This window comes from Nerophis lumbriciformis, linkage group LG11, assembly GCF_033978685.3.
Source record: "Nerophis lumbriciformis linkage group LG11, RoL_Nlum_v2.1, whole genome shotgun sequence".
Classification (NCBI taxonomy): domain Eukaryota; kingdom Metazoa; phylum Chordata; class Actinopteri; order Syngnathiformes; family Syngnathidae; genus Nerophis; species Nerophis lumbriciformis.
In genome coordinates this window covers 30,972,101-30,995,168 of record NC_084558.2, presented here as the reverse complement: position 1 = coordinate 30,995,168, position 23,068 = coordinate 30,972,101, and the positions used below count along the sequence as shown (strand labels likewise).

The following is a 23,068-nucleotide window of genomic DNA, read 5'->3' as shown; positions in this document are numbered from 1 at the left end:
GGACAGGACAGATTTCAGGTTGGCTGCTACTATAATTATACAGTCTGCCTGCACAGATAAATGCTGGTTGATGGACAATAAAAGCGAATCCATGGCTCCTTTAGCATTGGCTTAAGGAGGCACATAGACTGCAATAAATACGAGCCACACTAAAAAGCCGTTCCTACAGTGTTTCATATTGAGAAAAGAAGTAGCATTGAGTCAATGTTGTTGATCTATAGATAAACCTTGGCGTTATTAGCACTACACTCTGACCAACGGAGCTAACCAGCCACAAACTCTTAAAATGTCCTTAGTTTTTCAAATCAAATTATTTTGGTATGTATTTAGATTTTAACATGACAATGAGTTGCTCAGTAATTATTCAGTTTTGTTTTACTCAAACTAAGATCCAAAGTGCTTTGGCAGTTTTTGTCAGTTTGTCAAGTATACGAGTCACACTAAAAATCCATTCCTACAGTGTTTCATATAGAGGAAAGAAATAGCTCGAGTCAATGTTGCTGATCTATAGATAAACTTCTTAACAAGAAACCAGTGGCCTGTACGGGGATTGAACATGTGACCTTGGCGTTATTAGCACCACGCTCTGACCAAGTGAGCTTACCGGCCACAAACTTCCTAAATTTCCTGACATTTTTAACTCAAATTATTTTGGTATTTAGCTTTGAACAGGACATTGAGTTCCTAGGAAAAAAAATCTGTTTTGGTCAACTCAAACTAAGATCCAAAGAGCTTTAGCAGCTTTTGTCAGGTTGTCAAGTACATGTCACACTAAAAAGCCATTCCTACAGTATTTTATACAGAGTAAGTAGCATTGAGCCAATGTTGTCGATCTATAGATAAACTTCTTAATAAGAAACCTGTGGCCTGTACAGGGGTTGAACCGGTGACCTTGGTGTTATTAGCTCCGCACTCTGACCAACTGAGCTAACCGGCCACAAACCCTATCAATTTCCTTATGTATTGAACTCAAATGTTTTTGGTATTTAGATTTGAACAAGATATTGTGTTCCAAGGGAAAACATTCCGTTTTTGTCTACTTAAACTAAGATCCAAAGTGCTTTGGCAGTTTTTGTCATTTTGTCAAGTACGAGTCACAGAAAAAATCCATTCCTACAGTGTTTTATATAGAGAAAGTAGCATTGAGTCATGGTTGTTGATCTATAGTTAAACCTCTTTAAAAGGTAACTCGTGGCCCATATGGGTGTTGAACCCATGACATTGGCGTTATTAGCACCATGCTCTGACCAACTGAACTAAGCCACATACTCTTGAAATTTCCTTACATTTTCATCTCAGGGCAGCTCGGTGGAAGAGGGGTTAGTGCGTCTGCCTCACAATACGAAGGTCCTGAGTAGTCTTGGGTTCAATCCCGGTCTCGGGATCTTTCTGTGTGGAGTTTACATGTTCTCCCCGTGACTGCGTGGGTTCCCTCCGGGTACTCCGGCTTCCTCCCACCTCCAAAGACATGCACCTGGGGATAGGTTGATTGGCAACACTAAATTGGCCCTAGTGTGTGGATGTGAGTGTGAATGTTGTCTGTCTATCTGTGTTGGCCCTGCGATGAGGTGGCGACTTGTCCAGGGTGTACCCCGCCTTCTGCCCGATTGTAACTGAGATAGGCTCCAGCGCCCCCGCGACCCCGAAGGGAATAAGCGGTAGAAAATGGATGGATGGATGGATTTTCATCTCAAATTATTTTTGGTATTTAGATTTGAACAGGACATTGAGTTCATAGGTAAAATATATTCTGTTTTGGTATACTCAAACTAAGATCTAAAGGGCTTTTGCAGGTCACACTAAAAATCCATTCCTACAGGTGTTTCTATAGAGAAAGTAGCATTGAGTCATGGTTGTTGATCTATGGTTAAACCTCTTGAAAGAGAACCCATGACCTTGGCGTTATTAGCACCACGCTCTGACCAACTGAACTAACCAGCCACATACTTTTTAAATTTCCTTACATTTTCAACTCAAATTAATTTGGCTTTTAGATTTGAACAAGACATTGAGTTCCTAGGAAAACAAAATCTGTTTTGGTCTACTCAAACTAAGATCCAAAGTCTTTTGTCAAATATGAGTGACACTAAAAGTCCATTCCTACAGTGTTTTATAGAGAGAAAGTAGCATTGAGTCAATGTTGTTAATCTATAGTTAAACCTCTTTAAAGGGAAACCAGTGGCCTGTATGGGGGTTGAACCCATGACCTTGGCATTATTAGCACCACGCTCTGACCAACTGAGCTAACCAGCCACAAAGTTCCCAAATTTCCTTAAATTTTTAACTCAAATTATTTTGGTATTTAAATTTGAACAAGACATTGAGTTCCTAGGGGGAAAAACATCTGTTTTGGTATAATCAAACTAAGATCCAAAGGGCTTTAGCAGCTTGTCAAGTAAGAGTCACACTAAAAAGCCATTCCTACAGTGTTTTATATAGAGAAAATAGCATTGAGCCAATGTTGTCTATCTGTAGATAATCTTCCTAACAAGAAACCAATACGGGGGTTGAACCTGTGACCTTGGCGTTATTAGCACCACGCTCTGACCAAGTGAGCTTACCGGCCACAAACTTCCTAAATTTCCTGACATTTTTAACTCAAATTATTTTGGTATTTAGCTTTGAACAGGACATTGAGTTCCTAGGAAAAAAAATCTGTTTTGGTCAACTCAAACTAAGATCCAAAGAGCTTTAGCAGCTTTTGTCAGGTTGTCAAGTACATGTCACACTAAAAAGCCATTCCTACAGTATTTTATACAGAGTAAGTAGCATTGAGCCAATGTTGTCTATCTATAGATAAACTTCTTAACAAGAAACCAGTGGCCTGTACGGGGATTGAACATGTGACCTTGGCGTTATTAGCACCACGCTCTGACCAAGTGAGCTTACCGGCCACAAACTTCCTAAATTTCCTGACATTTTTAACTCAAATTATTTTGGTATTTAGCTTTGAACAGGACATTGAGTTCCTAGGAAAAAAAATCTGTTTTGGTCAACTCAAACTAAGATCCAAAGAGCTTTAGCAGCTTTTGTCAGGTTGTCAAGTACATGTCACACTAAAAAGCCATTCCTACAGTATTTTATACAGAGTAAGTAGCATTGAGCCAATGTTGTCTATCTATAGATAAACTTCTTAACAAGAAACCAGTGGCCTGTACGGGGATTGAACATGTGACCTTGGCGTTATTAGCACCACGCTCTGACCAAGTGAGCTTACCGGCCACAAACTTCCTAAATTTCCTGACATTTTTAACTCAAATTATTTTGGTATTTAGCTTTGAACAGGACATTGAGTTCCTAGGGAAAAAAATCTGTTTTGGTCAACTCAAACTAAGATCCAAAGAGCTTTAGCAGCTTTTGTCAGGTTGTCAAGTACATGTCACACTAAAAAGCCATTCCTACAGTATTTTATACAGAGTAAGTAGCATTGAGCCAATGTTGTCGATCTATAGATAAACTTCTTAATAAGAAACCTGTGGCCTGTACAGGGGTTGAACCGGTGACCTTGGTGTTATTAGCTCCGCACTCTGACCAACTGAGCTAACCGGCCACAAACTCTTTAAATGTCCTTACATTTTCAATTCAAATTATTTTGGTATTTAGATTTGAACAAGACATTGAGTTCTTTGGAAAAAAAATCTGTTTTGTTAAAAAATCTGTTTTGGACTATTTAAACTAAGATCCAAAGTGCTTTTGCAGTTTTTGTCACAGTGTTTCATAGACAGAAAGTAGCATTGAGTCAATGTTGTTAATCATCTTTAAAGGGAAACCAGTGGCCTGTACTGGGGTTGAACCTATAACCTTGGCGTTATCAGCACCACGCTGTGACCAACTGAGCTGACCAACAACATAACCTTAAAAATTCCTTACATTTTCAACTCAAATTATTGTGGTATTTGATTAGGACATTGAGTTCTTAGGTAAAATATATTCTGTTTTGGTCTACTAAAACTAAGATATAAAGGGCTTTTGCAGTTTTTGTCAGTTTGTGAAGTACGAGTCACACTAAAAAAACATTTCTACATTGTTTTAAATGAAGAAAGTGGCATTGAGTCAATGTTGTTGATCTATAGTTAAACCTATCTAAAGAGAAACCAAAGGCCTGTGCGGGGGTTGAACCCATGACCTTGGCGTTATTAGTACCACGCTCTGACCAACTGAGCTAACCGGCCACTGAATTCTTTAATTTCCTGACATTTTAAACGAAAATTAATTTGGTATTTAGATTTGAACAAGACATTGAGTTCCTAGGAAAAAAAACATTTTTTGGTCTACTCAAACTAAGATCCAAAGTGCTTTGGCAGTTTCTGTAAGTTTGTCAAATGGGAGTGACACTAAAAATCCATTCCTACAGTGTTTTATAGACAGAAAGTAGCATTGAGTCAATTTTGTTATTCTATAGTTAAACCTCTTTAAAGGGAAACCAGTGGCCTGTGCAGGGGTTGAACCCATGACCATGGCATTATTAGCACTACGTTCTATAACCAACTGAGCTTACCAGCCACAAACTTACTAAGTTTCCTTACATTTTCAACACAAATTAATTTTGGTATATAGATTTGAACAAGACATTGAGTTCCTAGGGGGAAAAAAAATCGGTTTTGGTATACTCAAACTAAGATCCAAAGTGCTTTGGCAGTTTTTGTCCGTTTTTCAAGTACGAGTCACACTAAAAATCCATTACTCCAGTTTTTTATAGACAGAAAGTAGCATTGAGTCAATATTGTTAATACTCTTTAAAGGGAACCGAGTGGCCTGTATGGGGGTTGAACCCATGACCTTGGCGTTATTAGCACCACGCTCTGACCAACTGAGCTAACCGGCCACAAGCTTCCTAAATTTCCTTACATTTTCAACGAAAATTATTTTGGTATTTAGATTTGAACAAGACATTGAGTTCCTAGGACAAAAAAATCTGTTTTGGTCTATTCAAACTAAGATCCAAAGTGCTTTTGCAGTTTTTGTCAGTTTGTCAAATACGAGTGACACTCAAAATCCATTACTCCAGTTTTTTATAGACAGAAAGTAGCATTGAGTCAATGTTGTTAATCTATAGTTAAACCTCTGTAAAGAGAAACCAGTGGCCTGTATGGGGGTTGAACCCATGACCTTGGCGTCATTAGCACCAAACTCTGACCAACTAAGCTAACCAGCCACATACTCTGAAAATGTCCTTTCAGAGTCAATATTGTTAATCATCTTTAAAGGGAAACCAATGGCCTGTATGGGGGTTGAACCCATGACCTTGGCGTTATTAGCACTACGCTTTGACCAACTGAGCTAACTGGCCACAATTTTTTGGAATGTCCTTACATTTTCAATTCAAATCATTTGGTATATATTTAGATTTGAACATGACAATGAGTTGTGAAAAAAATATTTTGTTTTTGTCTACTCGAACTAAGATCTAAAACACTTTGGCAGTTTTTGGCATTTTGTCAAGTACGAGTCACACTAAAAAGCCGTTCCTACAGTGTTTTATATAGAGAAAAGAAATAACATTGAGTCAATGGGACGGCGTGGCGCAGTGGGATAGTGGCCGGGCGCGACCCGAGGGTCCCTGGTTCAATCCCCACCTAGTACCAACCTCGTCATGTCCGTTGTGTCCTGAGCAAGACACTTCACCCTTGCTCCTGATGGCTGCTGGTTAGCGCCTTGCATGGCAGCTCCCTCCATCAGTGTGTGAATGGGTAAATGTGGAAGTAGTGTCAAAGCGCTTTGAGTACCTTGAAGGTAGAAAAGCGCTATACAAGTACAACCCATTTATCATTATTTATAATGTTGTTGATTTGTAGATAAACTTCTTAACAAGAAACCAGCGGCCTGTACCGGGGTTGAATCTATGACCTTGGCGTTATTAACACCACTCTCTGACCAACTGAGCTAACCAACAACATATTCTTACAATGTCCTTACATTTTCAACTCAAATTATTGTGGTATTTAGATTTGAACAGGACATTGAGTTCTTAGGTAAAATATATTCTGTTTTGGTCTACTAAAACTAAGATCTAAAGGTCTTTTGCAGTTTTTGTCAGTTTGTCAAGTACGAGTCACACTAAAAAAACATTTCTACAGTGTTTTAAATGAAGAAAGTAGTATTGAGTCAATGTTGTTGATCTATAGTTAAACCTATCTAAAGAGAAACTCATGGCCCATACGGGGGTTGAACACATGACCTTGGCGTTTTTAGCACCACACTCTGACCAACTGAGCTAACCAGGCACAAACTTTTTAAATTTCCTTACATTTTCAAATCAAATTAATTTGGTATTTAGATTTGAACAAGGGGCAGCACGGTGGAAGAGGGGTTAGTGCGTCTGCCTCACAATACGAAGGTGCCGAGTAGTCTGGGGTTCAATCCCAGGCTTCGGATCTTTCTGTGTGGAGTTTGCATGTTCTCCCCGTGACTGCGTGGGTTCCCTCCGGGTACTCCGGCTTCCTCCCACCTCCAAAAACATGCACCTGGGGATAGGTTGATTGGCAACACCAAATTGGCCCTAGTGTGTGAATGTTGTCTGTCTATCTGTGTTGGCCCTGCGATGAGGTGGCGACTTGTCCAGGGTGTACCCCGCCTTCCGCCCAATTGTAGCTGAGATAGGCTCCAGCGCCCCCCGCGACCCCGAAGGGAATAAGCGGTAGAAAATGGATGGATGGATGGATTTGAACAAGACATTGGGTTCCTAGAAAAAAAATCTGTTTTGGTCTACTCAAACTAAGATCCAAAGTGCTTTGGCAGTTTTTGTCAGTTTGTCAAGTACGTGTCACACTAAAAATCAATTCCTACAGTGTTTTATATAGAGAAAGTAGCATTGAGTCATGGTTGTTGATGTTGTTAAACCTCTTTAAAAGGAATATTTTGGCCCATATGGGGGTTGAACCCATGACCTTGGTGTTATTAGCACCACGCTCTGACCAACTGAGCTAACCGGCCACATGCTCTTGAGATTTCCTTACATTTTACACTCAAATTATTTTGGTATTTAGATTTGAAAAGGACATTGAGTTTTTAGGTAAAATATATTCTGTTTTAGTCTACTCAAACTAAGATCTAAAGGGCTTTTGCAGTTTTTCAAATACGAGTCACACTAACAATCCATTTCTACAGTGTTTTAAATGAAGAAAATAGTATTGAGTCAATGTTGTTATTCTAGAGTTAAACCTATTTATAGAGAAACCAGTGGCCCGTACGGGGGTTGAACCCATGACCTTGATGTTATTAGCACCACGCTCTGACCAACTGAGGTATCCGGCCACAAACTATCTATATTTTCTCAAATTTTCAACTCAAATGTTTTTGGTATTTAGATTTGAACAAGACATTGAGTTCCTAGGAAAAAAAATCTGTTTTGGTCTATTCAAACTAAGATCCAAAGTGCTTTTGCAATTTTTGTCAGTTTATCAAGTGCGAGTGACACTAAAAATCAATTCCTACAGTGTTTTATAGACAGAAAGTAGCATTGAGTCAATGTTGTTAATCTATAGTTAAACCTCTGTAAAGAGAAACCAGTGGCCTGTATGGGGGTTGAACCCATGACCTTGGCGTCATTAGCACCAAACTCTGACCAACTAAGCTAACCAGCCACATACTCTGAAAATGTCCTTTCATTTTCAATTCAAATTATTTTGGTATGTATTTACATTTTAACATGACAATGAGTTCTGAAAAAAAATATTCTGTTTTTGTCTACTCGAACTAAGATCCAAAATGCTTGGGCAGTTTGTAAAGTACGAGTCACACTAAAAAGCCGTTCCTACAGTGTTTCATATAGAGAAAAGAAATAGCATTGAGTCTGTTGTTATTCCTTAGTTAAACCGTGTGGGGGTTGAACCCACGACCTTGGCGTTATTAGCACTACGCTTTGACCAACTGAGCTAACCAGCCAAAAACTCTTAAAGTGTCCATACATTTTCAGTTCAAATTATTTTGGTAATTAGATTTGAACAAGACATTGAGTTCCTTGGAAAAAAAATCTGTTTTGTTATACTCAAACTAAGATCCAATGTGACTTGTCAGTTTTTGTCAGTTTGTCAAGTACGTGTCACAAAAACATTCTTACAGTGATCTATAGTTAAAACTATTTAAAAGGAAACTTTTACGTGGTGTTATTAGCACCACGCTCTGACCAACTGAGCTAACCAGTCTTTTACTCTTTAAATTTCCTTACATTTTCAACTGAAATTATTTTGGTATTTAGATTTGAACAGGACATTGAGTTCTTGGGTAAAATCAATTCTGTTTTAGTATACTCAAACTCAGATCTAAAAGGCTTTTGCCGTTTTTGTCAGTTTTTCAAATACGAGTCACACTAATAATGTGTTTCATATGAAAAAAGTAGCATTGAGTCAATGTTGTTGATTTATATTTAAACCTATTTGAGAAGAAGCCAGTGGCCCATATGGGGGTTGAACCCATGATCTTGGCATTATTAGCACCACGCTCTGACCAACTGAGCTAACCGGCCACACGCCTTTTAAATTTACTTACATTTTCAACGAAAATGATTTTGCTATTTAAATTTGAACAAGACATTGCGTTCCGAGGACAAACAAATCTGTTATGGTCTATTTAAACTAAGATCCAAAGTGCTTTTGCAGTTTTTGTCAATTTGTCAAATACGAGTGACACTAAGAATATATTCTATAGTGTTTCATAGACAGAAAGTAGCATTGAGTCAATGTTGTTAATCATCTTTAAAGGGAAACCAGTGGCCTGTACAGGGGTTGAACCTATGTCCATGGCGTATTCAGCACCATGCTGTGACCAACTGAGCTGACCAACACCTTAAAATGTTCTTACATTTTCAACTCAAATTATTGTGGTATTTGAACAGGACATTGAGTTCTTAGGTAAAATATATTCTGTTTTGGTCTACTAAAACTGCAGTTTTTGTCAGATGGTCAAGTACGAGTCACACTAAAAAACATTTCTACAGTGTTTTAAATGAAGAAAGTGGCATTGAGTCAATGTTGTTGATCTATAGTTAAACCTATCTAAAGAGAAACCAATGGCCCATATGGGGGTTGAACCCATGACCTTGGCATTATTAGCACCACGCTCTGACCAACTGAGCTAACCGGCCACAAAATCCCTAAATGTCCTTACATTTTCAATTCAAATTATTTTGGTATTTACATTTGAGTAAGATATTGAGTTCCTAGGAAAAAAAATCTGTTTTGGTCGACTCAAACTAAGATCCAAAGAGCTTTTGGAGTTTTTGTCAGTTTGTCAAGTATGAGTGACACAAAAAAAGCCATTCCCACAGTGTTTTATAGACAGAAAGTAGCATTGACTCAATGTTGTTAATCTATAGTTAAACCTCTTTAAAGGGAAACCAGTGGCCCATATGGGGGTTGAACCCATGACCTTGGCGATATTAGCACCACGCTCTGACCAACTGAGCTAACCGGCCACAAACTCCTGAAATTTCCAACGAAAATTAATTTGGTATTTAGATTTGAACAAGACATTGAGTTCCTAGAGAAAACAAATATTTGTTGGTATACTCAAACTAAGATCCAAAGTGCTTTGGCTGTTTCTGTCAATTTGTCAAGTGCGAGTGACATTTAAAAATCTTTCCTACAGTGTTTTATAGACAGAAAGTAGCATTGAGTCAATGTTGTTAGTCTATAGTTAAACCTCTTTAAAGGGAAACCAGTGGCCTGTATGGGGGTTGAACCCATGACCTTGGCGTTATTAGCACCACGCTCTGACCAACTGAGCTAACCGGCCACAAACTGCTGAAATTTCCTGACATTTTCAACTCAAATTAATTTGGTATTTAGATTTGAACAAGACTTTGAGTTCCTAGGAAAAAAACACATTTTTTGGTATACTCAAACTAAGATCGAAAGTGCTCTGGCAGTTTTTGTCAGTTTGTCAAGTGAGAGTGACACTAAAAATCCATTCCTATAGTGTTTTGCAGACAGAAAGTAGCACTGAGTCAATGTTGTTATTCTATAGTTAAACCTCTTTAAGGGGAAACCAGTGACCTTTGCAGGGGTTGAACACATGACCTTGGTGTTAATAGCACCACGCTCTGACCAACTGAGTTAACCAGCCACAAACTTGCTGAATTTCCTTACATTTTCAAATCAAATTAATTTGGTATTTAGATTTGAACAAGACATTGAGTTCTTAGGAAAAAAAATATGTTTTGGTCCACTCAAACTAAGATCCAAAGTGCTTTTGCAGTTTTTGTCAGTTTTTCAAGTACGTGTCACACTAAAAATCCATTTCTACAGTGTTTTATATAAAGAAAGTAGCATTGAGTCATGGTTGTTGATCTATAGTTAAACCTCTTTAAAAGGAAATTTGTGGCCCGAATGGGGGTTGAACCCATGACATTGATATTATTAGCACCACACTCTGACCAACTGAGCTAACCTGCCACATGCTCTTGAAATTTCCTTACATTTTAAACTCAAATTATTTTGGTACCGTATTTAGATTTGAAAAGGACATTGAGTTCTTAGATAAAATATAGTCGGTTTTGGTCTACTAAAACTAAGATCTAAAGATCTTTTGCAGTTTTTGTCAGTTTGTCAAGGACGAGTCACACTAAAAAACATTTCTACAGTGTTTTAAATGAAGAAAATGGCATTGAGTCAATGTTGTTGATCTATAGTTAAACCTATCTAAAGAGAAAACAATGGCCCATATGGGGGTTGAACCCATGACCTTGGCGTTATTAGCACCACGCTCTGACCAACTGAGCTAACCGGCCACGAAATTCCTAAATGTCCTTACATTTTCAACTCAAATTATTTTTGTATTTAGATTTGATTAAGACATTGAGTTCCTAGGAAAAAAAAATCTGTTTTGGTCTACTCAAACTAAGATCCAAAGAGCTTTTGGGGTTTTTGTCAGTTTGTCAAGTATGAGTGACACAAAAAAATCCATTCCCACAGTGTTTTATAGACAGAAAGTAGCATTTACTCAATGTTGTTAATCTATAGTTAAACCTCTTAAAAGGGAAACCAGTGGCCTGTATAGGGGTTGAACCCATGACCTTGGCGTTATTAGCACCACGCTCTGACCAACTGAGCTAACCGGCCACAAGACTCTTAAATTTCCTTACATTTTCAACGAAAATTATTTTGCTATTTAGATTTGAACAAGACATTGAGTTCCTCGGGAAAACAAATATTTTTTGGTATACTCAAACTAAAATCCAAAGTGTTTGGTTGTTTCTGTCTATTTGTCAAGTGCGAGTGACATTAAAACATTTTCTTACAGTGTTTTATAGACAGAAAGTAGCATTGAGTCAATGATGTTAGTCTATAGTTAACCTCTTTAAAGGGAAACCAGTGGCCTGTGCAGGGGTTGAACCCATAACCTTGGCGTTACTAGCACCACCGTCCGACCAACTGAGCTAACCGGCCACATACTTTTTAAATTTCCTTACATTTTCAAATCAAATTAATTTGGCTTTTAGATTTGAACAAGACATTGAGTTCCTAGGAAAAGAACATCTGTTTTTGGTCTACTCAAACTAAGATCCAAAGTCCTTTAGCAGTTTTTGTCAGATTGTCAAATACGAGTGACACTAAAAGTCCACTCCTACAGTGTTTTATAGACAGAAAGTAGCATTGAGTCAATGTTGTTAATCTATAGTTAAACCTCTTTATAGGGAAACCAGTGGCCTGTTAGGGATTGAACCCATGACCTTGGTGTTATTAGCACCACGCTCTGACCAACTGAGCTAACCGTCCACAAACTCCTGAAATTTCCTGACATTTTCAACTCAAATGAATTTGGTATTTAGATTTGAACAAGACTTTGAGTTCCTAGGAAAAAAACACATTTTTTGGTATACTCAAACTAAGATCGAAAGTGCTCTGGCAGTTTTTGTCAGTTTGTCAAGTGCAAGTGACACTAAAAATCCATTCCTATAGAGTTTTATAGACAGAAATTAGCACCGAGTCAATGTTGTTATTCTATAGTTAAACCTCTTTAAGGGGAAACCAGTGGCCTTTGCAGGGGTTGAACCCATGACCTTGGTGTAAATAGCACCACGCTCTGACCAAATGAGTTATTCAGCCACTAACTTCCTGAATTTCCTTACATTTTCAAATCAAATTAATTTGGTATTTAGATTTGAACAAGACATTGAGTTCTTAGGGAAGAAAATCTGTTTTGGTCCACTCAAACTAAGATCCAAAGTGCTTTGGCAGTTTTTGGCAGTTTTTCAAGTACATGTCACACTAAAAATCCATTCCTACAGTGTTTTATATAGAGAAAGTAGCATTGAGTCATGGTTGTTGATCTATAGTTAAACCTCTTTAAAAGGAAATGTGTGGCCCGAATTGGGGTTGAACCCATGACATTGGTATTATTAGCACCACACTCTGACCAACTGAGCTAACCAGCCACATGCTCTTGAAATTTCCTTACATTTCAAACTCAAATTATTTTGGTATTTAGATTTGAAAAGGACATTGAGTTCTTAGGTAAAATATATTCAGGTTGTCAAGTATGAGTGACACAAAAAATCCATACCCACAGTGTTTTATAGACAGAAAGTAGTATTAAATCAATGTTGTTAATCCATAGTTAAACCTCTTTAAAGAGAAACCAGTGGCCTGTATGGGGGTTGAACGCATGACCTTGGCGTTATTAGTATCACGCTCTGACCAACTGAGCTAACCGGCCACAAACTCCTGAAATTTCCTGACATTTTCAATTAAAATGAATTTGGTATTTAGATTTGAACAAGACATTGAGTTCCTAGGGAAAACAAATATTTTTTGGTATACTCAAACTAAGATCCAAAGTGCTTTGGCTGTTTCTGTCAATTTGTCAAGTGCGAGTGACATTAAAATAACTTTTCTACAGTGTTTTATAGACAGAAAGTAGCATTGAGTCAATGTTGTTAGTCTATAGTTAAACCTCTTTATAGGTAAACCAGTGGCCTGTATGGGGATTGAACCCATGACCACGGCGTTATTAGCACCACGCTCTGACCAACTGAGCTAACTGGCCACAAACTGCTGAAATTTCCTGAAATTTTGAACTCAAATTAATTTGGTATTTAGATTTGAACAAGACTTTGAATTCCTAGGAAAAAAACACATTTTTTGGTATACTCAAACTAAGATCGAAAGTGCTCTGGCAGTTTTTGTCAGTTTGTCAAGTGCGAGTGACACTAAAAATCCATTCCTACAGAGTTTTATAGACACAAAGTAGCACTGAGTCAATGTTGTTATTCTATAGTTAAACCTCTTTAAGGGGAAACCAGTGGCCTTTGCAGGGGTTGAACCCATGACCTTGGTGTTAATAGCACCACGCTCTGACCAACTGAGTTAACCAGCCACAAACTTCCTGAATTTCCTTACATTTTCAAATCAAATTAATTTAGTATTTAGATTTGAACAAGACATTGAGTTCTTAGGGGGAAAAAAATCTGTTTTGGTCTACTCAAACTAAGATCCAAATTGCTTTGGCAGTTTTTGTCAGTTTTTCAAGTACGTGTCACACTAAAAATCCATTCCTACAGTGTTTTATATAGAGAAAGTAGCATTGAGTCATGGTTGTTGATCTATAGTTAAACCTCTTTAAAAGGAAATTTGTGGCCCGAATGGGGGTTGAACCCATGACATTGGTATTATTAGCATCACACTCTGACCAACTGAGCTAACCGGCCACATGCTCTTGAAATTTCCTTACATTTTAAACTCAAATTATTTTGGTATTTAGATTTGAAAAGGACATTGAGTTCTTAGGTAAAATATATTCTGTTTTGGTCTACTAAAACTAAGATCCAAAGAGCTTTTGGAGTTTTTGTCAGTTTGTCAAGTATGAGTGACACAAAAAATCCATTCCCACAGTGTTTGATAGACAGAAAGTAGCATTAAATCAATGTTGTTAATCTATAGTTAAACATCTTTAAAGGGAAGCCAGTGACCTGTATGGGGGTTGAACCCATGACCTTGGTGTTATTAGCACCACGCTCTGACCAAATGAGCTAACCGGCCACAAGCGTCTTAAATTTCCTTACATTTTCAACGAAAATTATTTTGCTATTTAGATTTAAACAAGACATTGAGTTCCTAGGACAAACAAATCTGTTATGGTCTATTTAAACTTAGATCCAAAGTGCTTTTGCAGTTTTTGTCAATTTGTCAAATACGAGTGACACTAAAAATATATTCCTACAGTGTTTCATAGACAGAAAGTAGCATTGAGTCAATGTTGTTAATCATCTTTAAAGGGAAACCAGTGGCCTGTACCGGGGTTGAACCTATGTCCATGGCTTATTCAGCACCACGCTGTGACCAACTGAGCTGACCAACAACATACCCTTAAAATGTTCTTACATTTTTAACTCAAATTATTGTGGTATTTGAACAGGACATTGAGTTCTTAGGTAAATTATATTCTGTTTTGGTCTACTAAAACTAAGATCTAAAGGTCTTTTGCAGTTTTTGTCAGTTTGTCAAGTACGAGTCACACTAAAAAACATTTCTACAGTGTTTTAAATGAAGAAAGTGGCATTGAGTCAATGTTATTGATCTATAGTTAAACCTATATAAAGAGAAACCAATGGCCCATATGGGGGTTGAACCCATGACCTTGGCGTTATTAGCACCACGCTCTGACCAACTGAGCTAACCGGCCACAAAATTCCTAAATATCCTTACATTTTCAATTCAAATTATTTTGGTATTTACATTTGAATAAGACATTGAGTTCCTAGGAAAAAAAAAATCTGTTTTGGTCTACTCAAACTAAGATCCAAAGAGCTTTTGGAGTTTTTGTCAGTTTGTCAAGTATGAGTGACACAAAAACAACCCATTCCTACAGTGTTTTATAGACAGAAAGTAGCATTGACTCAATGTTGTTAATCTATAGTTAAACCTCTTTAATGGGAAACCAGTGGCCTGTATGGGGGTTGAACCCATGACCTTGGTGTTATTAGCACCACGCTCTGACCAACTGAGCTAACCGGCCACAAACTCTTGAAATTTCCTGACATTTTCAACGAAAAATTTGGTATTTAGATTTGAACAAGACATTGAGTTCCTAGGGAAAACAAATATTTTTTGGTATACTCAAACTAAGATCCAAAGTGCTTTGGCAGTTTCTGTCAGTTTGTCAAGTGCAAGTGACACTAAAAATCCATTCCTACAGTGTTTTATAGACAGAAAGTAGCATTGAGTCAATGTTGTTATTCTATAGTTATATCCTCTTTCAAGGGAAACCAGTGGCCTGTGCAGGGGTTGAACCCATGACCTTGGCGTAATTAGCCCCACGCTCCGACCAACTGAGCCAACCGGCCACATACTTTATCAATTTCCTTACATTTTCAACTCAAATTAATTTGGCGTTTAGGTTTGAACAAGACATTGAGTTCCTAGGAAAAGAAAATCTGTTTTGGTCTACTGGCCTAGCTCATAACATCACATCTTTCCACCTATAAAGAAATAATGTTAACTCAATAAAGTGTATTTCTTTTTTTATCTTTAACTTTTCATTTTTTAGCATTGTAACCACATTTGCAAACAACTTTTCTCTTCATAGAATTTTCTTTCAATAAAGAAATAAAGTGCAAAAATGTCAAAGCATCATAACAAACAGTTATGTCAATTAACAGCAGAAGTGCACTTTTTGGAGAGCTGTATTATTTTCAGTTTTGTGCCCAAGGGACTGATTTTATTTAACACTATATTATTATTTATACACCTATAGTGATCACAGAGACAGGTTGTTTTTGTGTTACTGTATATATTTGTTTTTCTGAAAAATCCCACTTAATATACTTTGGGTAACAACAGTCAATATTTATTTATTTATTTATTTATTTTTTTTAAGAGGGGTAACAGTCAATATTTAATTATTTATTAGATTAATTGTTTTTTTTATATAATAAAAGTGAGCTTTTGTTAAACCAAATATTGTGTGTTTTTTTCCATATACAACAACCTATCTGGACTCGATAAGAGAATCGATAAGGAATCGGTTCGATAAGAGGATTCGATAATAGGCTCAAACTCGATAATTTCTTATCAAACATCATCCCTAGTTGCCAAAACTTGTTTTGGTGCCAATACAACTTTTTCTACAATGTAATTTTTCCCCGATATTAAATCTTACTGGCAGAGTTGGAACGGTTCGAATCGGTCGCGAAATGTGGTGTTAGCAACTTTTTAATAGAGGATAAAAGCGGAAATTACTGGATAACCTGGAATATTCGGACATGAAAACTGATTTTAAAAATGTGGGAGAAGTAGTCAAAAGACAATACAGTGGACACAGTGGTATTGAAAAGTGGTAAAAGCGGGAATTTCTGGAACTTTGACAATTGTTGGTTTGAATGTTCAGATCAGGCCTGGGCAATTATTTTGACTCGGGGGGCCAAATTTTGAGAAAAAGATGTCTGGGGGCCGGTATATCTATTTTTAGGAAAACTAAGGATTCTTAATAGGACTAGATGTTAAAGATCCCTAAATATTCAGCACAACAATTAAATGGGGTTGGAGATGTCCTCTTGGGTGGAGTGGAGTTTGGCAATAATCATGTGGTGCCACCAGTACAACACATCTTCAGTTGTGTTCCCCGACGTCATTGGGCGTTTCGGCCATTTATCACAAGACACCCTCTGCCGAGGTTGGCCCACCACAGGCTGATCAGACCTGGGTGTGTGTCGCATGGTGGCACCACGTGGTTATTTGGCAGCCCATGCTGCATCCTTGCGCTTCAGCCACAGCCAGTGACTGCTCCATTCTGCTGTGGTGGCAAGTTCTTTAATAGCCTTGCGTTGGGCCTGTCCTCTGATTCCTACTTCTTTCAGGAGCCTTGTGGTGGAACTGGCTACAAAGCCTCTACAGCCCACCTCCACTGGCCACACCTTCACGTCCCAGCCCCTTGCCTTTGCTTCAGCTGCCAAGTTGGCATATCGCAGCCTCTTCCGTTCGAATGCTTCATCGATGGCATCCTCCCATGGGACCGTTAGCTCAACGATGAAGACACGGCGGCAGGACATGGACCAGAGGACCAGGTCTGGGCACAGGCTGGTTGCTGCAATTTCGGGTGGGAAGATAAGCCTCTGGCTGAGGTCTAACCGCATTTCCCAATCTCGGGCTGCGTTCAGTGGGCCTAAGTCTGGAGGTGATGGCCTGGTCCGCCGTTTCTCTCCTTCCCGGATGAAAGTTGTTTTGTGTGGGAAGGTAGCCTGAGCATTTAGAGGCATGGCATTGGTGACTACTCTCTTATTCTCAAGTTCGGCAGCTAAGCACTTCAGTACTTGGTTGTGGCGCCAGGTGTATCTCCCTTGAGTCAGACTGGTCTTGCAACCTACCAAGATGTGTTTGAGGGTTACTGGGGCTGTACACTGGAGACAGGCTGGGTCATCCAGAGATGTAGGTTGGTTGGAGAGGGCAGGACATCATATGTGGCTCTAATGATGAAACTTAGTCTTTTAGACTCCATGCTCCATATTTCGTTCCACGTGATTGTTCTCCTCTCCACGCCCTCCCACCTTATCCAGCGGCCCTGCTGGGCTTGGGAGACGGCCTTGGCACACCTGGCTGCTTCCTCCTGGTGGCGCACTTCCTCCACCACCATGTGCCGCCGTTCGGTTGCAGTTGCCGTTTGCCACGTGGGTGTTGTTGCTTCCAAACCAAGGCCCCCTCTGCCATATTGGACATGCCCCACTATATCCCGGTGTCTGAGGGCAGTCTTTGCCACTGTGACTGCTGCAGATGGATTCCATTTCCTCACTGCCGCTAGGGTTGGAGCAACACCTCTGACGAATGGGTCCCGGGATTCTGTGAGAGTCATTTCCAGCCTTGATTTGGCACATTTGTACTTCTCCACCACGCTTGAGATCAGTAGGGAGAGGGCTCCGTTGCCATACAAGCCTACGCTGCTAAGACATCTCGGAAGTCCAAGCCATTTCCTCACTTGTGCATTCACCAGCCTCTTCAGCCGATTGGCATGGGATAGAGCGACCTCATAGATAGAAATTGGCCACATGAGACGGGGCAGCAGCCCAAACTGAAAGCACCACAGCTTCAGCTTCCCAGGAAGAGCAGTGTTATTGATCTGATTGAGTCCACTGATTGTATCCTGCCTGAGTTGGTCCACCTGCTTCGAGTCTTTGAGTTCTGCGCTATACCAGCGGCCAAGGCTTTTGATAAGCTTTTCTAGAACTGTTGGTATTGGTTCGTTGTTGATGTGGAACCTCTCATTGGTGAGCTGGCCCTCGATGATGGAGATACTGCGGGATTTGCTTGGTTTAACCTCCATTCGTGCCCATTTGATGTTTCCCTGGAGTTTATCCAGCAGGCGTTTGGTGCATGCATTTGATGTTGTTATTGTCATCATGTCGTCATTTTACGCCCTTATTGGAGGAAGACGCAGCCCGCTCTTCAACCGCTCCCCTCCAACCACCCATCGAGATGCTCGAATAATGAGCTCCATTGCCATGGTAAACGCCAGTGGAGAGATGGTGCAGCCCGCCATTATGCCTATCTCGAGGTGCTGCCAGGCAGTTGTACTGGCCTGTGCTGTGACGCAGAACTGGAGGTCCTGGAAGTAGGTTTTGACCATCCTTGTGATGCCCTCAGGGACCTGGAAGAAGTTGAACGCTGTCCATAGAATCTCATGAGGCACTGAGTCGAAGGCATTGGCAAGATCTAAGAAAACCACATGCAGGTCTTTCTTGTCCTTCTTGGCCGTCTGTATCTGGTGCCAGATGACATTTGTGTGTTCCAGGCATCCTGAGAAACCGCCTGTCCCTGCCTTCTGCACTGAGGTGTCAACATAGTTGTTCTTCAGCAAGAATACTGAGAGCCTGTGGGCCACAACACTGAAGAATATTTTTCCTTCCACATTCAGAAGACTGATCTGGCGGAACTGGTCGATGATTGAGGAATTCTTCTCTTTGGGAATCAGGATCCCCCCTGCCCTTTGCCATGCCTTTGGTATAATTCCTTTTTCCCACGGCACTTTCATTAGCTTCCACAGGTACTTCAAGACGCCTGGAGTGTTCTTATAGAGCCTATATGGGACGCCGTTGGGTCCAGGGGCTGAGGCTGTTCTTGCCCGCTTTAAGGTGCTCTCAACTTCTCTCCATGTGGGGGGCCTCGTTTCAAACTGGTGCTCAGGTGGTTGGATTGGTGGCATGTCATCTGGAATGCTGGCTGGCACATGCCTCTGGCTGTCAGAGTAGGTCTTCCTCAGGTGCTCCTCTAGTTCCCTTATGGGTACTTTGAGCATTCCAGTTTTCTCCTTGACAAAGAGGTCTTTGACAAACTTCTAGGGATCTCTGTAGAAGGCAGTCCTCGTTTGCTCTTTCTTTTTATGTTGCTTTCTCAGGCATTCTGCTCTTCGCAGTGTTGCAAGTCGCTGCTTGATAAATGAATAAATAAATGGGTTATACTTGTATAGCGCTTTTCTACCTTCAAGGTACTCAAAGCGCTTTGACAGTATTTCCACATTCACCCATTCACACACTGATGGCGGGAGCTGCCATGCAAGGCGCTAACCAGCAGCCATCAGGAGCAAGGGGTGAAGTGTCTTGCCCAAGGACACAACGCACATGACTAGGATGGTAGAAGGTGGGGATTGAACCCCAGTAACCAGCAACCCTCCGATTGCTGGCACGGCCACTCTACCAACTTCGTCACGCCGTCCCTGATGTCGCCCTGTAGTGCTTCAAGTCCTTTCCTTTCCACTTCTGTAGCCTTTTTCCACTGCTTTTGCAGGCCCCTTCTTTCTTTTACAAGTCTTTCAATCTCTTGTTGTCTCCTGGACTTGAGAGGGGCTGATGGTTCCGTCTGTGTCATAAGGTTCTTACTTTTCACCACAAATCTCTCCGCTCCATAGCTGTAAATAATCTCTCCAATCTTGTCCAGCTTTTTTTTCCACACACCCTTTCAGACCTTCTAAAAGATGGACAAGGTCTGTGTCGGTGGTTTCCCACTCCTTTTTCTGGCAGGATTTAGGCCACAAGATTTGAGGCTTCCGTCCATTAATCTTCCTCTCTACTGCTGTCTGAGGTTGAGTGGTCTCGGAAATCACATCCGTTGGTGGATCTTTGCCTGATTGAGCTTTGTCTGGGGTTGTGATACCCTGTGGACTGTGGTGACTATCCTGTCGCTGGGCTTCCATCGACTGATTTGCCCTACCTCTGAGGAAGTAGTGGTCAATGCGAGGCCCCTCGCTAAGCTCTCTCAGACACTTTTTCCTGCCTGGTGGATCTTGAGACCCTTCTCTGATGTAAACTTTTTCCAGCTACAGATGCAGCTTTGTAGCTTGTGTCCTGCCAGTGCTGTTACTCCATCAACTATCGTGCTGATCATTTGACTCGTTCTCGTTTCCGTTCCAGGGTCTGTTACCCTGTGGTCTACCGGTGAGTCATCTTCCGCCCCCGCTCTCGCAGACTCTAGGGGTATTTTTCCTTTTGAATTTTTCGTAGCAATTGTTGGGTGGATCCAGGTCACTGTGTAGTGACAGGATCCTGCTAGCAAGGGTAGCTAACCCGTGCCAGCCCCGTTGGGGTCTGTTCCCACCTGTCAGCAGTCTCTTCAGGCCGTCACCAGGTCTTTCCCAGGTTGTCAGCTGCCCTTTCGCAGTGGTCACTGGTTTTGACACCAGACATCAGGATTCTTAATAGGACTAGTTGTTAAAGATCCCTAAATATTAAGCACAACAATTAAATGGGGTTGGAGATGTCCTCTTGGGTGGGGTGGAGTTTGGCAATAATCATGTGGTGCCACCAGTACAACACATCTTCAGTTGTGTTCTAATACAAAATACAAATACAATACAAAACCAAACAAAAAAGTCTGATTGTATGCTAAAAATTTTATGACAGACCCCCTTGAAAACGGAATGGAGTTTTATTTTTTCTATGTTGGATAAAACCCTGAATATTGAGAACATATAAACGTCACACCCCCTCTCCATCCACCATACTTGCCAACCCTCCCGGATTTTCCGGGAGACTCCCGAAATTCAGCGCCTCTCCGGAAAACCTCCTGGGACAAATTTTCTCCCGAAAATCTCCCGAAATTCAGGCGGAACTGGAGGCCACGCCCCCTCCAGCTCCATGCGGACCTGAGTGACGTGTCGACAGCCTGTTTTCACGTCCGCTTTCCCACAATATAAACAGCGTGCCTGCCCAATCACGTTATAACTGTAGAATGATCGAGGACGAGTTCTTGGTTTCTTATGTGGATTTATTGTTAGGCAGTCTCATTGACATCCTCCCAGCGCGGTAACACACAACAACAGCAGTCACGTTTTCGTCTACCGTAAAGCAGTTCGTCTGCCGTAAACAGCAATGTTGTGACACTCTTAAACAGGACAATACTGCCATCTACTGTGCATGCATCTGTGACAATAACATCTACGGCTTTTAGAGAGTGCAGTGCACAACTGCGCACACGACAAGGAGACGAGCAGAAGAACAAGGAAGATACAGCCGTGGCGACGCCGACGACGAGTAAGATGAAGAAATACGCTTGTAAGTTGCAAGCCGCAGCTGCGATTGCACCTGGATAGCCTCCGGGAAGAAGTAGTGGACTACCAAGTGCTTAGCATGAAGATCTTCCTCAGGAAGCAAAGATTGACCGGTTTTGGGCCATGCTAAGGAGAGATGGAAGATTCCAGACTCTAATGCATTTGATGAAAGCACTTTTGTGCGTGCCACACAGCAATGCATCATCAGAGAGGGTGTTCAGCATGGTTCGAAAAATAGTGACAGAGAATAGAACAAGGATGGACAATTCAACCCTTAACTCAACAATGAGTAGATGAGTGTTATGTGTGTGTATATGTGTAAATAAATGAACACTGAAATTCAAGTATTTCTTTTATTTATATATACATATGATAAAATAAATATATATATATAGCTAGAATTCACTGAAATTCAAGTATTTCTTATATATATATATATATATATATATATATATATATATATTACTTGACTTGGTGAATTCTAGCTGTAAATATATTCCTCCCCTCTTAACCACGCCCCCAACCACAACCGTTGCCCCACCCCTGACCACGCCCCCCACCCCCCCAAAATCGGAGGTCTCAAGGTTGGCAAGTATGCCATCCACATATTTTACAATCGAGCGAAACGCAACAAAAATGCAACAAACACAGCGAAATATGAACGTGAAGGGTAAAAAAACAAAAACATCTACAATCTGATACATTTGATATATCACTAAGCTTTAGAACTTTCTTGTAAAAATCTCCTTCCGCGTCCGTCCCTGACACCCACATTTTAGGCTATGGAAACACTCTGTGGAAACGCTCCCCACCCACACTGCTTGGTGCCTCGTCTGACCTGCTGTGACGTATGTTACCATAGTAACTAGTAGGGTTGTATGGTATACGGGTATTAGTATAGTACCGCGATACTAATGAATCATATTCTGTACCATACCTCCGCTGAAAAGTACCGGTCCGCCACACCCTAAGATTTTTTGTTCAAATAAATCCATTAATGTCATTTTTTCTGGTCCCCTTTATTTAGAAAAGTATCGAAAAGTATGGAAATAATATTGGTATCAGGACAACAAAAGTCACTAAAATATCATGCAAAAGCACAGATTCCAACCATTGAAATACTTGGTATAGTTCAAGACTTCTGGTCATTAGAAAACATGACTGCACATCACAATGGCAGATTGATTGATAGATTGAAACTTTTATTAGTAGATTGCACAGTTCAGTACATATTCCGTACAATTGACCACTAAATGGTAACACCCGAATAAGTTATTCAATTTGTTTAAGTTGGGGTCCACATAATCAATTCATGGCAGATACATTTTCCATCTTAAAGATCTAAAAAAAAATATTTGGGAATGTCAGGCGGGCCAGATTGAAAAGCTTAACGGGCCACGTGTGGCCCCCGGGCCTTAATTTGCCCAGGTTTGGTCTAGATTGTGCCGATGATGAAATTGTTTAAATTGATTGGGAAATGTGGAACTTGGAATAAGTGCCATTCATTTCCAGCCGTAAAACTGCCAAAGAAATGTGGAATTCCTGTTAATTTAAAAAGTTTGAGAGGAGTTTAAAAAATGGTAGCCCATGTCATGAATGG

At 40.2% G+C, this 23,068-nt stretch overlaps 14 non-coding genes across 14 annotated transcripts; all 14 read right to left on the bottom strand.

Moving 5' to 3' along the window:
• Positions 1-2,179: 2,179 nt before the first annotated feature.
• On the bottom strand, positions 2,180-2,253 carry trnai-aau (transfer RNA isoleucine (anticodon AAU)). The gene has a single exon. It is a non-coding gene; the product is annotated as a tRNA-Ile (tRNA).
• Positions 2,254-4,751: 2,498 nt separating this feature from the next.
• Positions 4,752-4,825, bottom strand: trnai-aau (transfer RNA isoleucine (anticodon AAU)). Its single transcript has one exon. It is a non-coding gene; the product is annotated as a tRNA-Ile (tRNA).
• Positions 4,826-5,081: 256 nt separating this feature from the next.
• trnai-aau (transfer RNA isoleucine (anticodon AAU)) lies at positions 5,082-5,155 on the bottom strand. The gene has a single exon. It is a non-coding gene; the product is annotated as a tRNA-Ile (tRNA).
• Positions 5,156-6,859: 1,704 nt separating this feature from the next.
• trnai-aau (transfer RNA isoleucine (anticodon AAU)) lies at positions 6,860-6,933 on the bottom strand. The gene has a single exon. It is a non-coding gene; the product is annotated as a tRNA-Ile (tRNA).
• A 576-nt stretch (positions 6,934-7,509) lies between these two features.
• trnai-aau (transfer RNA isoleucine (anticodon AAU)) lies at positions 7,510-7,583 on the bottom strand. Its single transcript has one exon. It is a non-coding gene; the product is annotated as a tRNA-Ile (tRNA).
• An 807-nt stretch (positions 7,584-8,390) lies between these two features.
• trnai-aau (transfer RNA isoleucine (anticodon AAU)) lies at positions 8,391-8,464 on the bottom strand. Its single transcript has one exon. It is a non-coding gene; the product is annotated as a tRNA-Ile (tRNA).
• Positions 8,465-9,008: 544 nt separating this feature from the next.
• On the bottom strand, positions 9,009-9,082 carry trnai-aau (transfer RNA isoleucine (anticodon AAU)). Its single transcript has one exon. It is a non-coding gene; the product is annotated as a tRNA-Ile (tRNA).
• A 256-nt stretch (positions 9,083-9,338) lies between these two features.
• Positions 9,339-9,412, bottom strand: trnai-aau (transfer RNA isoleucine (anticodon AAU)). The gene has a single exon. It is a non-coding gene; the product is annotated as a tRNA-Ile (tRNA).
• A 246-nt stretch (positions 9,413-9,658) lies between these two features.
• Positions 9,659-9,732, bottom strand: trnai-aau (transfer RNA isoleucine (anticodon AAU)). Its single transcript has one exon. It is a non-coding gene; the product is annotated as a tRNA-Ile (tRNA).
• Positions 9,733-10,652: 920 nt separating this feature from the next.
• On the bottom strand, positions 10,653-10,726 carry trnai-aau (transfer RNA isoleucine (anticodon AAU)). Its single transcript has one exon. It is a non-coding gene; the product is annotated as a tRNA-Ile (tRNA).
• Positions 10,727-10,983: 257 nt separating this feature from the next.
• Positions 10,984-11,057, bottom strand: trnai-aau (transfer RNA isoleucine (anticodon AAU)). The gene has a single exon. It is a non-coding gene; the product is annotated as a tRNA-Ile (tRNA).
• Positions 11,058-12,910: 1,853 nt separating this feature from the next.
• trnai-aau (transfer RNA isoleucine (anticodon AAU)) lies at positions 12,911-12,984 on the bottom strand. Its single transcript has one exon. It is a non-coding gene; the product is annotated as a tRNA-Ile (tRNA).
• Positions 12,985-14,545: 1,561 nt separating this feature from the next.
• trnai-aau (transfer RNA isoleucine (anticodon AAU)) lies at positions 14,546-14,619 on the bottom strand. Its single transcript has one exon. It is a non-coding gene; the product is annotated as a tRNA-Ile (tRNA).
• A 259-nt stretch (positions 14,620-14,878) lies between these two features.
• Positions 14,879-14,952, bottom strand: trnai-aau (transfer RNA isoleucine (anticodon AAU)). Its single transcript has one exon. It is a non-coding gene; the product is annotated as a tRNA-Ile (tRNA).
• Between the last annotated feature and the right edge of the window lie 8,116 nt (positions 14,953-23,068).